The sequence below is a fragment of the Heterodontus francisci genome, chromosome 4, assembly GCF_036365525.1.
Source record: "Heterodontus francisci isolate sHetFra1 chromosome 4, sHetFra1.hap1, whole genome shotgun sequence".
NCBI classification, from domain to species: Eukaryota; Metazoa; Chordata; class Chondrichthyes; order Heterodontiformes; family Heterodontidae; genus Heterodontus; species Heterodontus francisci.
Genome location: NC_090374.1, coordinates 67530166 through 67544494, shown reverse-complemented (window position 1 = coordinate 67544494; position 14329 = coordinate 67530166). Strand labels below are relative to the sequence as shown.

At 46.2% G+C, this 14329-nt stretch overlaps 1 pseudogene; it reads right to left on the bottom strand.

Annotated features, from left to right (window-relative positions):
• Positions 1–1528: 1528 nt before the first annotated feature.
• On the bottom strand, positions 1529–1659 carry LOC137369488 (U2 spliceosomal RNA; annotated as a pseudogene).
• Positions 1660–14329: the final 12670 nt, after the last annotated feature.

Here is a 14329-nt window from a genome sequence, read left to right as displayed (position 1 = left end):
CACATTAATGGAAGCAATCTTTACACCCATTTTTTAAAAGTTAGTTGTTGCTTCCCATTCCATTTGTCCTTGCTAGTCCCAATCCTTCGGGATGTTCCTGCATACCCATCGTGTGAGCAAGCTGTTTCACAATAGTTGGGCTCAGAAACCCCTCCTGGTTTTTCATGCAAGGGTAGTTCCGCTGGGGTAACATCGGGGGAGTCTTGTAGGCAGCAAAGATTGGGTTATCCTCTGCTGCTTCCATCTGTTCCTCCTCGAAAACATCACTGCTCCTGGTGTCCCAGAGCTGAGACGCGTTAGCCACGTCGTTATGTGTGGCGCTTTGGGGTTGGGGCACGCCGGGCCCATCACAGCTTCCAGTGCCCGGGGGCTGGGATGCTTTATCTTCCATCTCCTTGGAGTTCTGCCACCTCTTTTGAAGGGGTTGTCGTTCCAGCCTTCCCCCGTCCAGTGAAGAGGAGCTGTTGCAGTCTGATTCAGAAGATAGCCTCCTCTTGCCATTGGTTTGGGTGGTGGCCTGTTCCGCTTTGGGATGTTTTTTCTTTGTGGTTTTCCTCTGGACCACTTGCCACTGACCTGTTTGTCCATCTGCTGCCTCCTCCTCCATTGATTCTGTCTGTGGAGGAGGGGTTTCCGAGCGCAGGGTAGGTGCTGGGTCGCTGGTCTCAGCTGCCTCCACTTCATTCTCCTTCTCCTTCTCAGGTTGAAGTTCCTCACTGCGGAGAAGGTTGCTGGTCTCCTTTAGAACACTGGATGCCTTCGTCGAACCTTCTCCCGGCCTTTCCTTGGATCTTGCCGCCTGAGCATAACTGAGGCAGCGTTTGGGGCAGGTTTTGTAGAGATGGCCTGCCGCACCGCACAAGTTGCAACACTTAGTCTGCTTACAGTCCTTAGTCTGATGGCCTTCCTCCTTGCAGTTCTTGCAAACAACCGTGCTGCAGTTGGCTGCCACGTGACCAGATTTGCCACAGGTGCGGCATACTCCGGGCTGCCCAGCGTCGACCAAGAAGCCTCGACTTCCCCCGATAGCAAAGCTGGAGGGAGGGTGGATGATGGCTCCACTGGGATCGACCTTCAAGGTCACCTTGACCTGCTGCTTGCTGGTCCAAATTCCAAAGGGGTCCTTGACATCAGTGCTGCTGCCGGCCACCTCGACGTACCTGGCGAGAAAGGTGAGTACATCCACCACCGGAACATGGGGGTTGTAGAGGTGAATCGTCACCACCCGGTCACGTTGTGATGGAAGCGTGAAGAGCGGCTCCGCTGTGAGGATCGACAGTGGCGCCCGGTCCCCTTTCTCCTTGAACGCCTTCAGGAACTTGATGCATCCCACCACGTTCCGGAAAGTCACGTCGAAGTATCCACTGCAGGGGAAATCCTGCAGGCAGAAGACGTCCGTTGCTTGAAGTCCGCAGCAATCGCAGAGAATTTTCTTGATGAAGAAGGTGCGATCGACCGGTGCATCTCCTTCCTTGTCCTTCACGACCACCCGAATGGTGTTGCGCACTCCCTGGCCCGAAGCTCGAAGATTGGTTATAGCCATTTTACTCAAATCTTCCCCAGAATCAAAAGGCAATGATCATGGTCTCTTCTCAACCAAGTTAGCACTGATAAGAACAGCTACTACACTTGATCTTAGCCAAAAGGCCGAGAAGCGAATTTTGCTAGCATGTGTATTCTACAGCAGCCTCTGGAGCACACAATGCACAATGCAATTGCAATTTCAAAATACTACAACACTACATCCCTCCACAACTTAGTAAATGAGAGACATAGCATGTTTCAATGGATTGTTTCTAAAACTGTAAACGATAAACTCAAACGTAACTAGTTCAATTCGTAACATCATCACTTAAGTATGGTGGGCATTTTTTTCTCATGAACAAAGAACAAAGAAAATTACAGCACAGGAACAGGCCCTTCGGCCCTCCAAGCCTGCGCCGATCCAGATCCTCTATCTAAACATGTCGCCTATTTTCTAAGGGTCTGTATCTCTTTACTTCCTGCCCATTCATGTATCTGTCTAGATACATCTTAAAAGACGCTATCGTGCCCGCATCTACCACCTCCGCTGGCAACGCGTTCCAGGCACCCACCACCCTCTGCGTAAAGAACTTTCCACGCATATCCCCCCTAAACTTTTCCCCTTTCTCTTTGAACTCGTGTCCCCTAGTAATTGAATCCCCCACTCTGGGAAAAAGCTTCTTGCTATTCACCCTGTCTATACCTCTCATGATTTTGTACACCTCAATCAGGTCTCCCCTCAACCTCCGTCTTTCTAATGAAAATAATCCTAATCTACTCAACCTCTCTTCATAGCTAGCGCCCTCCATACCAGGCAACATCCTGGTGAACCTCCTCTGCACCCTCTCCAAAGCATCCACATCCTTTTGGTAATGTGGCGACCAGAACTGCACGCAGTATTCCAAATGTGGCCGAACCAAAGTCCTATACAACTGTAACATGACCTGCCAACTCTTGTACTCAATACCCCGTCCGATGAAGGAAAGCATGCCGTATGCCTTCTTGACCACTCTATTGACCTGCGTTGCCACCTTCAGGGAACAATGGACCTGAACACCCAAATCTCTCTGTACATCAATTTTCCCCAGGACTTTTCCATTTACTGTATAGTTCATTCTTGAATTGGATCTTCCAAAATGCATCACCTCGCATTTGCCCTGATTGAACTCCATCTGCCATATCTCTGCCCAACTCTCCAATCTATCTATATTCTGCTGTATTCTCTGACAGTCCCCTTCACTATCTGCTACTCCACCAATCTTGGTGTCGTCTGCAAACTTGCTAATCAGACCACCTATACTTTCCTCCAAATCATTTATGTATATCACAAACAACAGTGGACCCAGCACAGATCCCTTTCTCCATCAGCCTACCATGGGGAACCTTATCAAACGCCTTACTGAAGTCCATGTATATGACATCTACAGCCCTTCCCTCATCAATCAACTTTGTCACTTCCTCAAAGAATTCTATTAAGTTGGTATCTTCCGACATCAGATGTAGTCTCATTTGAATCATGTTCTTCGTCTCAGGTGTCGATGCCAGAATTGGATTCAATGCTTGCGAGTGGTATTTTCAGTGCTTTGAAGAATGACGCGTCTCTTGTGATGATTTGTGAACCGCACTTAGCAGTGATCATTTTTCCTTTTGTGTTGATTACAAAAAATGGTTGGATGTTTGGGTTGTATGTTTTCCAATATGACCATTACGTTTCACAAGTACTTTATCTCCAGGCTTAGCAGCGTAGCTCTAAATTTCATGTTTCTCTCTGTGTGCACTTTCTTTCGATCCTTCTGTTTTTGATCGCATTTGAGTACATATTGATCATTAGCTTCACAGAGTAGCTCAGGTAGATGTGTACACGTAGGATGGGCAAAGATGAGTGTAGCTGGAGATTTTCCAGTAGTCGAGTGAGGTGTCGTTCTGTAATTATGAAGAAAGCGATATTGCTCTTGCTTCCATGACTTGTTCTCAGCTGTAGCTGTATCACGTTTTTCAACGTTTGCATAAATCGCTTGACTTCACCATCAGCTTTTGGCCAATGGGATGCAAGTTTCTTATGAGCGAACCCTAGGTAGTTCACAAATTTGCTGAATTCATCACTGTTAAATGGGGGGGTCCATTGTCACTTTCTTACCATTTGAGGGATTCCCAACAAAGCAAAGATCTGGTCAAACTTTGGGGTGACTGCTTTCGTTGAAGTTGACATAACTAATTCCATGATTGGGAATCTGCTGTAGTCATCAGTGACAACAAGTAGGTGTTCACCAGTGGGCAAATCAGTGAAATCGATGCGAACTTCAATCCATGGACCTGGAAGTAGTTCAGACATCTTGAGAGGATCATGAAGACAAACACTGATTGATTTTGTGCTCTAACATGCGGTCAATTCTTGGGAACCATGCCTTTTCCCTAAGGAGTTGTTTGATCTTGACTATTTCCTGGTTTCCTTCATGTGCTATATCAATAAGACATTCCCTCAATGAGTATGTTATGACAATACAGTTGTTGCATAATACAAGATCAGATGTGGTTGTAACAGCTCATTTCGAATATTGTGAAGACCTTGCAGTGTGTGAGCGATTTTGTTTGTAGATGCTTTCTCGATCACGTCTTTCCAGTTTTGTGATTCCATAGCCTCCATATATAGTTGCAAATCCTCATCTTGTTTTGTTGCTACTTTAATGTCGGCTAGTTTTAGTGACTTTGGCACCGTTTCCGTGCTTACGTAGTTCAGATGTTGCTCAGCAACCTTTTCCTCACGACTAGTAGAACTGACTGTCGGCAGCAGATGTCGCAAAAGGTAATCCGCTGGGTTGAGCTTGCCTGGCTGATACTCAACATGGAATCTGCACTCCTGTAATTTGAGTATTCAACGTTCTATTCGAGTGGGTGATTTGCTATGTGGATTGTTGAACAAGCTCACTAGTGGTCTATTGTTGGTTATTACTTTAAATTCACTTCCATATAAGTGGAGATGAAAGTGTAAGATAATCCGTGTGTTTGAAAGCGCTTCGCTCTCTGTTTACGAATAATGTTGCTTTACAGGTGTTAATGATCTACTTGCCATCGCAACGATTGATGGGTTACCTGTGTTGTCTTTCTACGCGAGAACTGCACCCAAGCCAACCGGGTTTGCATTCATGACTAGCTGGGTGGTTTTCTCTGGGTCAAAATAGGCATTTGTGCAACTTGCTGACAAATGTTGTTTGATCTGGTGTACCGCCTGTTTGTGTGATTTAGTCCATTCCTAATTGCTGGTCTCTCTTGTCAGATCATGTAGGGGGACAGATAACGTAGCAAGGCCAGGAATGAAGCAACTACAGTACAGGACGAGTCCTAGCAGACTCCAGAATTCTCGCACATTTGTAGGATCTGCAGTGTTTGCAATGGCTTCAACTTTCCGTGGATATAGTGATGTTCCTTCACCACTAAACACATGAACAAATAATTCCATTTTGCTTTCATTGAACAAGCACTTGTCTTTATTCAAGGTGAGGTTACATTCTCTGAGATGTTATAGGCATGCATGTAGGCTTGCCTCGAGTTCACTTTCAGTGAGACCATAGATGAGAATGTCATCACTGATGTTCAGCGGGCCTTCACGTCCTTGAAGTGCAGATTGAATCAAGTGCTGAAATACCTCAGCTGCTGAGCTGACTCCAAAGTTCAGCCTTTTGTATCGGAAAAGACCGATGTGAGTAGAGAAAACAGTAAGATATCTTGATTTTTCAGCAAGCTCGACTTGATGGTAGCCTGCATTGTGGTCAAGTTTAGTGAAGTGTTTAGCACCATTCACTTTCTCTATGAGATCATTGATTGTCGGTGTCAAATGTCTTTCTCATTGTATGGCTTGGTTTGGTGATGGCATGTCAACTCAGATTCTAATCTGGTTCTCACTCTTGGATTTCTTGACGACTTGTGTGGGTGAGTTTGAAGGGGTAGGCTCATCCCCAGCTTTCTCAATAATGTCAAGGTCAAATAGACGTTGAAGTTCCTTCTCTGTCTGTTTCCTGACATGAAATGGTATTTGTTGCCATTGATGTGCAACTGGGGGCACATTAAGGTCTACATGCAGCTTGCATGCAACACTTTTCAGCTTGCCGATGCCAGTGAAGCGACCAGAATACAGTTCAAGAATGTTTTTGTTATGCAAGGGAATTGCGTATGTGACTGCAATCGTGTGCAGATCTGTTGCTGCGTGGAAACCGATTAGCGTGTCACATTCTCCAGATATAAAATAGAATACAGCTTTCATTCTAGTGCCATTGAATGAGACTGGCATTTCAAAGTTCCAAGGATTTTCATCAGTTTGGGACTGTTGTATGGGAAAATTTTCGTGTTCCCTGGTTTGCAGAGAAGTTGGTTGAATGTTTTGTCTCCCATGACATTGACAGGCGCTCCTGTGTCTATGAGAGCACCTACGTCCGAGCAGCTAATGATCACTGTCACACGTGGCTGTTTGTTGTGTCTGAAAGAGAGGACAAAAGCATGTTCAGGGTCATCTTCCTCTACTTTGGCTACATTCTGTTGCCTTTTTGCTGTGGTACACATACATGACATCTTTCTGTTGGTATTGGTCTTAGTAGTTGATTTTGCTGATGAGCGACAAACACAAGCAAAGTGGTTTTACACCATTTACCAATAGTAGGACACTCTGTCCGGTGTGGTTCGCACCGCCACATGGAAACATTCTTTGGATAAGTCACAGCTCTATTTGTGAGATGGCTGTTGTTGCTTTGCCGTTGGTTTCCTGGCACATGAGTGATGAATAGTATTCACAGGAGTTGAACTTAGAGTGTGGTAGTTACCGTTAGCACCCTCAACTTCAATAGCTCTGGACTCTAAGAGCGATGGTGATCTTGCTAACTTCAGCAGCTCTGACAGCTTTCTGTCTTTCTCGAGTGCTTTTCAGCCTAGTTGATTGGAGAGACAACTTTTGACTATTTGTGTTTTGATTTCCCGTTCGACGTGTTTAGCATTACCGAAGTCACATTTGGTGTCTAGTTGCCTCAAATGTGTGCAATATTGGTCAATTGTCTCATCTGCTTCTTGCTTAGTGTATCAAAAGACAATGGCTTCATAAACAATATTTTCTTGGGCATGAAATAGTTTGTCAGTGCATTTTTTGCTGTGTTGTAGCCATGTCACTCAGGCATAAGTGTCTCACAGATATCTTCTAACTCTTGCAAAACCTGCCATCACACCTTCAAAACTTCGCAGCCACTTTTGCTAACATGGGGATATGGATGATAGCTCTGAATGCATATCTAAAAGTGATAGATTGGGCATAGACAACACCATATTGAACAGCAACACAGTGATGAAGGACCTGGGATCGCCATCATTTCAGAGGAAACTTTTCTGCAATGATCTGAGATTATATATTCTTTTTTGGATTGAATGGTTATTTTGGAGAGCTCAGTATGTGAGTATACATTCTACAAGCTTCCTGTGTGTCACTCAAATAGTCTCTAAGTTGAAATGCTGTCAGTGAAAGTAAATATGAACCTTCCAAAATTGTCACACCTGAAAGCAATATTTCTGTTTTTTTCATCCTTTTTTGTTTACTATGTTGCCATTGTGATGTCCTCGGGACTTGAAGCCCACTGTGATCTGGAGACTATCTTCACTGGGCTGAATTTTGTGACCCCATCATGGGTCCTGGCGGCAGACCCAGAAGTGGGTGCTGACGCTGCATGTTGGCCAGCCAACCGCGATCACATGGCGAGTGGCCATTTACCACAATGGACATGCGGGGCCCATCCAATTGCATGACGGAGGTGGGCCTCAAGGCAGTAATTGCAGCATCAGATGACTCCAACACTGGTGCTGGTGCCATATTTAAAGCGCTGCCAGCCCTGCTTGTATTGTTGCCTTTCACAGAGGCAGTGAAGCTGGAGTGCTGCTGAACCCTGCTAAAGTGCTGTTAGAACACCCAAACCCACCCCCACCCCCTACACAAGAACTAGCAACTGTCAGGACGGTGCGGGAATGACCTGGCACCATGTCAGAGGCAAGACACCGGGTGACCCATGATTTAGCGACGCCTCCCTGGAGATTTGCCTCCAGGCTGCAAGGGAAAGGCAGGAGGTCCTCTTTCCAAGGGATGGCAAGAAGAGATCCTCGCACATGACCAAGCAAGCATGGATGGAGATTGCAGAGGAGGGGAGCAGCCGTGGAGTCACCCGACAGAACTGGGTCCAGTGTTCCACCAAGGTAAGCCCTCCATACCTCTCTCCTCTTTGGGGCTTGCATGTGGCCACACAGGAGGGGGCACAACATGGGGAGAGTGTGACCACAAATATGCTAGCAAGGGGTTTAAGATTCACCATATCCTGGCAGATGCATGGCTGCATCTCAGTGATAGGCCGTCTTCCACACAGCTCACCTTCATTATGTCCTAACAGCAGATGTGGGGAAGAGCCATGTCGGAAAAAACATCGGGGAGGAGGGCCTGCCACTAGCAGAACTGTCCTGTTGCTCTTGCTGCAAAGTCTTACTATGTCCCTGTTTCTACTTTGCAGGAAAAATGTGTCAATAACTCAAGGGAGACCTTGAAGACTGGCGGAAGCAACCCAGATCTTCGGCCTCTATCGATGGCTGAGGAGGAGGCACTGGAGCTAACCGGGGTCCAGGGCGGCTGTTCAATAGTTGATGATGAGACAGGAGTCTCTGCACAAGAGAGTGAAGACAGTGTTCATGTGACCTCCACCACATTTATGGAGATCCACAACACGCATGGTTGGTATGAGGAGATCTGCACAACCTAACCCACAAATATTCGTGTTCTCTCATGCAGGTTGTCACTTCAACACATAGACAGCCGTCAACCTCTGCAATCATTCTCCTGCACCTTCCACCCACACAGATACTTTCACCTTGGTGGATATGTGTTCGTGCTTAGACTCAGGGTCATAAGCTGGTGAGAGTCCCACACGTGGAGCCAAGCAGCTGACTGAGGCTGTGACAGCCAAGGTCATTGATAGTTGGAGGACAGTGGGTGGCTAGGCCCAGGCTGAGCCCCAGGCTGATGATGTGCCTCTGGTGTTGACAGCACAGGGCATGCCGGAGTTGCAGAGCGAGATAAGGCAACATCTGACAGAGCTGCCAGAGGCCATATGCAGCCGTGAGTAGACGATGGAGGAGTCTGTCTGTCTCTGCCATGAGTGCTGCCATGTCTCAGGCACGTGAACACATGGCTTCCTCCATCAAGAGGTTCGTGATCCTCATGGAGAGCCAGATCCCACAGATGCACACAAATCTCTACACCATCACCTTGGCCATGAGCTCAACTCAGCAGTTGAAAGATGAGAGAAGGACAAGGCATCTGGAGTCTTCTCCAGCTCTTCATTCTTCTCTGGTGAGCAGGGACATTCAAGTGAGTCTTAAAAGGGACAAGGAGAGACTGACCTCCATAGCTGGGGGCTACCCTCAGGATCCTCTGAGTGTGGACAGCAGCTCCTCAGCCCTCCACCAGAGTGTCCAGCTCCAGCAGCCATGATGACTGAGGAGGCTCCTGTACCTGTGCAACAAACCAGCCGGGGCCCTCCAGACCTCAAGCAGCCAGAGGACAGCCACTGAAGTCCTCCCAGGCCAAGTGGCAGCCTGATCAGCAGCCTGCCTCCAGCCTAGCTGCTATCGTAGGTTTCACACCTTACAGAAGCATTCGTAAACATATAAAAAGAAGAGCACCAAGATTCACACATTCATTACATCTGCCCTTTGTATTGTTTTCTGCACTTTTGTCATTGAGTTCACATTCATTGTTGCAAAATGCTCATCCTTTCATGCCTGAATTGGGAGAGGCTGCAATCACCTTGCTCCCTCAATGAGCTGCCAGTGTAGGCGCAGGCTGCCTTTAGTAAATATCTCAGATGTGCCAGAGCGCCTAGTCAAGCTGGGCGCTAGGGACAGAATCAAAATAAAAAGGAGGTAACAGGTGGAATACAATGAGGTGAGTCTTATTGAGTCCACTTTGAGAGGCCATCATGGTGGAAGGAGCCTGGAATGTATGAGATTGTCTCTTGCCTCCCTTGCGTGTCTCTCAATGGTCCTGGTCTCTACTGCAAGGGAATCAATATCCTATGGTGCCAGCTCATTAGCCTCCTCCACATCATCTTCATCAGATAAGGACTGATCATCAATCATGTCCTCTTCATGCAAAGCCTTTCCCCTCTACAGCGCTAGATTGTGCAGAACACAGCAGACCAACACGCCATGCGAGACCTTTGCTGGGGCATACTGCAGGGCTCCACAAAATCGATCCAGGTACCAGAATCACATCTTCAGCAGCCTACTCAATGGTCGCTCGGATACAGCCATACCAAGTGTTGTACCTCTCCTCTGCTGCAGTGCGAGCGTTCCTCACAGGCATCAGTAGTCATGTCTTCAAAGCTTGTCCCTGCGAATCCATCCCTGAAGGTGAGCAGGCAGCCTGAAAAGCTGTAACACCTGAAGCCTTCTCCACCTGACTGTCATGGTCAGTCTGGTAATACACATAGTCATTGGCCCTCTTGAACAGGGCATTGGCCACTTCGATGCAGCAATGGGCTGCTGCCTGGGAGACCCCACACATGTCCCCAGTGGATCCTTGAAAGAACCAGAGGCATAGAAGTTGAGTGCCACAATGATTTTCAGAGTTACAGGCATTGGGTGTTCACCAAAGACCATAGGTCGCAGCTTGTCCTGCAGCATGGCGCATAAGTCAGTGACGGCCTCGCTGGGGAGCAGCAGTCTTCACTAACAATGCCGTTTGAACATTTGGAGGTAGCTGAGTCGAGTCCGGTAAACTCTCTGGCATGAGTAGGCCCTTCTTGGCATGGCTGGCTGCTTCCACTCTCCTCTTGGTGCTTCACGGACAGCTACATCCTGTCCCTCCCTCCCTCTGAGCTGCTGCTGCAGGGCACGGGGGTCAACAAAGAAGGGGTGTATGGGTCCCATGCCAGCTGATCAGTAACCCTCCAGAGCCTTGTCCTTGCAGAGAGGATCTTGCCTTGGCACCTCTCACTTTGCTACTCCCCTCAGAATACGCACTAATGCCCCTCAATGCCCAACCTTGCAGACAGCCCAGCCCCTGAGATATAACCCAACTAGGCAGAGTGCCTGATGCTATACCCACCTGACCCTTGCACCTGAAATATAGCCCAAGCAGGCAGACAGCGCAGCACCACAGACTGGCTATAACTTCCGCTGCCCCCTCTTCCCTTATCCACTACTCCCCATGGCTGCCTTCCTGTGGCATCACTGAAGCCTCACCTCAGTGCCACCACCTTTAAACAACTGGGGATCAGAAGGCACATGATCCCTGTGTAACATTGACAAAATTTAAAAGTCCCCATAAAATCGCCATCTCTTCCATGCAAATGTATTGAAATAAGCTGTTCAGCAATTTGAATGGCAGTCCTGCTGCATTGCGGTAGCAATGCTGCCTCCGAGCTTTCCTGCTGCTGACAAAATCCAGAACCAACATTATGAGGTGAGGTTTCCAGGCGAGTGCGCTGTCGCGATTTTTCAGCCCCCCACACCTCCACTCCCGCTCTTTCTGGCCACACAAAATTCAGCCCACCCTCTGTGCTATTTGTTCTCAAGCTTGTTATGCCTGAGGGTTCTGGGGAACATGCCTATCATTTCAGTAAAAGCAAAATACTGCGGATGCTGGAAATCTGAAACAAAAACAAGAAATGCTGGAATCACTCAGCAGGTCTGGCAGCATCTGTGGAAAGAGAAGCAGAGTTAACGTTTCGGGTCAGTGACCCTTCTTCGGAACTGGAAGAAGGGTCACTGACCCGAAACGTTAACTCTGCTTCTCTTTCCACAGATGCTGCCAGACCTGCTGAGTGATTCCAGCATTTCTTGTTTTTGTTTATCATTTCAGTATGGTCTTCCCCATCAATTCCTTACTTCCAATATCAATGCTTCCTTTGACTAACTCTTATGAGTGCTGGATACCTGCACTTTACAGCAATATTGCTGAGTAATCTCCTTGCCTGATTTGCCTTGCACAAATGCAGTGGTTTAAATGTCTGCTCTGCCTTGCTAATAGTCCTCTATTTCTTGGCTTGCTCTGTGGGTGTTATAGCACATGATTTACTCCTGTTACAGAATCAACCAGCTGTTAATTCTCTCAGAATTTTTAATTAACCTACAGGTAACCCCTGTGAACAACATACCAACAGCAATTTCTGAGACATATTATCTGACCATGTGTGTCAGGAAGCCACAAGACGAAACATTGAACTTGGTAATGGTAAGTGCCCCTGACAACATACCGAAAATGGAAGTTGTAGCACCTCAAGGTGATAACAGCCACAATATGATTAAGTTCAAAATGATTTGGGTTTCAACACTGCCTGGGACCAAAACCCAGGTGTACAATTTTAAAAAGGCCAACTACAAAGGTATGATGGAATAACAGAAATAGCTAGGTTGAAAGAAATTATTTATTAACACCTAGGTAAAGGATAAATGAAATACCTTCAAAGGCATAATTCGGAACTTGCAGGACAAATATATACCTAAAATTATCAAGTGCAGGGGCAAAAAAAGACGCTAAATGGCTCAGTCAGATAATCAAGAGAAATAAGGAGGAAAAATAGGCTATGAGTTCCCATGGGCCCAGCAACCCATTCCCTGCATAACTCTGTGAATGCAGGTGCAACACATTCCCTCATGAGGAAAAGCAAGTGGTTGTGGTGCATGAGGAGCTGGCATCCAAGTCTGTTGCAGTGCCCAGGGTATCCTCAAAGGATCTTAGAATCATAAAATGGTACCAGTACAGAAGGAGGCCATTCGGCCCATCAGGCCTGTGCCGGCTCTCTAAGAGCTACTCAATTTGATCCACTCCACTGCCTTTTCCCCATAGCCCTGCAAATTTTTTCTCTTCAGATAATTATTCAATTCCCTTTTGAAATCCATGACTGAATCTGCCACCACCACACTCTCAGGCAGTACATTTCAGATCCCAATTACTTGCTATGTAAAAACGATTTTCCCCATGTCGCTTCTGGTTCTTTTGCCAATCACTTTAAATTGGTGTGCTTTGATTCTCATCCCTTCCACCAATGGGAACAGTTGCTCCCTATCTACTCGGTCCAGGCCCCTCATGATTTTGAACTTTTGTTAAATCTTCACTTAACCTCTGTCCTCTAAGAAGAACAGCCCCAGCTTCAATAATCTATCCATGCAACTGAAGTTCCTCATACCTGGAACCATTCTTGTAAATCTTTTCTGCACCCTTTCTAATGCTTCACATCCTTCTTAAAGTGTGGTGCCCAGAGCTGGACACAATACTCCAGTTGAGGCTGAACGAATGTTTTATAAAGATCCACGATAACTTCTTTGCTTTTGTACTCTCTAGCCTCTAATTATAAAGCCAAGGATCCAGTATGCCTTATTAACTGCTTTCTCAATCTGTCCTGTCATCTTTAACAATTTGTGCACGTATACCCCCAGGTCCGTCTGCTCCTGCACCCCCTTGTAATGAGATCTTTATGTTGTCTGCAAGATCACACAACATACCTTTAGGATTTTACCCTTTACTTTATATTGCCCTTCCTTGTTTTTCCTACCAAAATATATCACTTCACACTTCTCTGCATTAAATTTCATCTGCCACATGTCTACCTATTCCATTAGCCTATGTCCTCTTGAAGTTTATCACTATCCTCCTCATAATAATTACAAGTTTTGTGTCATCTGCCAAGTTTGAAATTGTGCCCTGCACACCCAAGTCTAGGTCATTAATACAAATCAAGAAAAGCATTGGTCCTAGTATCGACCCCTGAGGAACCCCATCCTCCAGTCCAATAAACAACAATTCACCACTACTCTCTGTTTCCTTTCACTCAATCAACTTCGTATCCATGCTGCTACCATCTCCATTTTTCCATGGGCTTCAATTTAGCTGACAAGCCTGTTATGTGGCACTTTATCAAGTGCCTTCTGGAAGTCCACATACACCACAATCAACCATATTACCCTCATTAACCCTCTCTGTTACTTCATCAAAAAATTCAATAAAGTAGTTAAACATGATTTGCTGTCAACAAATCTGTGCTGGCTTTCCTTAATCAATCCACATTTGTTCAAGTGATTCTTAATTTTGTCCAAGATTATTGTTTCTAAAAGCTTTTCCAACACCGAGGTTAAACTGACTGGTCTGTAGTTGCTGGGTTTAGTCTTACACACCTTTTTGAACAAGGGTATAGCATTTGCAATTCTCCGGTCCTCTGGCACCAGCTTGTATCTAAGGAGGATTGGAATATTATGGCCATTGTCTCTGCAATTTCCACCTTTACTTCCCTCAGTATCAGTGGATGCATTTCATCTGGTCCTGGTGATTTATCAACTTTAAGTACAGCCAGCTTTTCCAGTTCCTCCTCTTTATCAAATTTTAGCCCATCTAGTGTCTCAATTACTTCCTCTTTCACTATGACTTTGGTAACATATTCTTTGGGAAAGACAGATGCAAAGTAGTCATTTAGTACCTCAGCCATGCCTTCTACTTCCATGCGTAAATTCCCTTTTTGGTTCCTAATTGGCCCTACTCCTTCTTTTACCATCGTTTTACTATTTATATGCCAATAGAAGACTTTTGGATTCTCTTTTATGTTAGCTGCCAGTCTCTTCTCATACTCTTTCTTTGCTGCCCTTGTTTCTTTTCTTACTCCTGCTCTGTTCATAAATGGAGATTATTGCACGAGCAGGATTGTCCGAACGAATCATATGTCCAAGATGCCCTGCAAAGTTCAATCAGAATGACCAATAAAGTGTTTCAAAACTCCTGTTGCCTCTGCAGTTGTGT